The sequence below is a fragment of the Octodon degus genome, unplaced genomic scaffold (assembly GCF_000260255.1).
Source record: "Octodon degus isolate 3935 unplaced genomic scaffold, OctDeg1.0 scaffold00039, whole genome shotgun sequence".
NCBI lineage: Eukaryota > Metazoa > Chordata > Mammalia > Rodentia > Octodontidae > Octodon > Octodon degus.
This window is the reverse complement of record NW_004524615.1, coordinates 10,137,783-10,138,446: the sequence shown is the minus strand read 5'-3', so window position 1 is coordinate 10,138,446 and position 664 is coordinate 10,137,783. Positions and strand designations below refer to the sequence as shown.

General features: G+C 39.0%; 1 protein-coding gene across 2 annotated transcripts in view; it reads right to left on the bottom strand.

The window, feature by feature from the left end:
* Nucleotides 1–664, bottom strand: part of Fgf14 (fibroblast growth factor 14) — a 694,358-nt gene that overhangs the window by 279,904 nt on the left and 413,790 nt on the right. The window lies entirely within an intron of this gene.

The following is a 664-nucleotide window of genomic DNA, read 5'->3' as shown; positions in this document are numbered from 1 at the left end:
GTGGTTGTATCAGTGTACACCCCCACCAACAGTGGAGAGAGCTTCCCTTGTCCCCACAGCCCCTCCAGCATTTGTTATTGCTTGGTTTTTTTCTTAAAATGGTAATGGTCTTGTGAAAAAATGGCTGTTTGTATGTATGTTTGTCCAGCTGACAATTATAGTGATTGGATGGGTGGAAACTCTTTTACCTGCAAGGTTCTGTAAGCGGGATAACTGTACCACACTGTAGAAAGAGCAGATGCTTTGGAATCAAAGGATAGGACTCTTCAGACAATATCCCCAGATGTCTGTATCTCTTAGGAGGGAACAGATTTCTACTGCATAGTTTTTTACAATATTAAACGAGAGAATTGAAGAGACTTTAATAACATTTCACCTAATGCATTCCTAGAGTGATTATTTACATCCTCCAAAGTAGCCATATCATTTTTTTGTCCATTTACATATTTATTTATTTATTTACTTGGCTATTTGGTCTACTTGTTATATAAACCCCACTCTTTGCCATTCACATAGACTTTTCTTACATCCAAACTGGTTTTTCTCAGTATCAACCCTTAACACAGGCACTCCAAGGAGCTCAGGAAATGACCCCATGCCTCAAATCCAGAAATGAGTCCCCATTAATTTGATGGAAATCAGTGTGATACAGCCTCCAGTGACA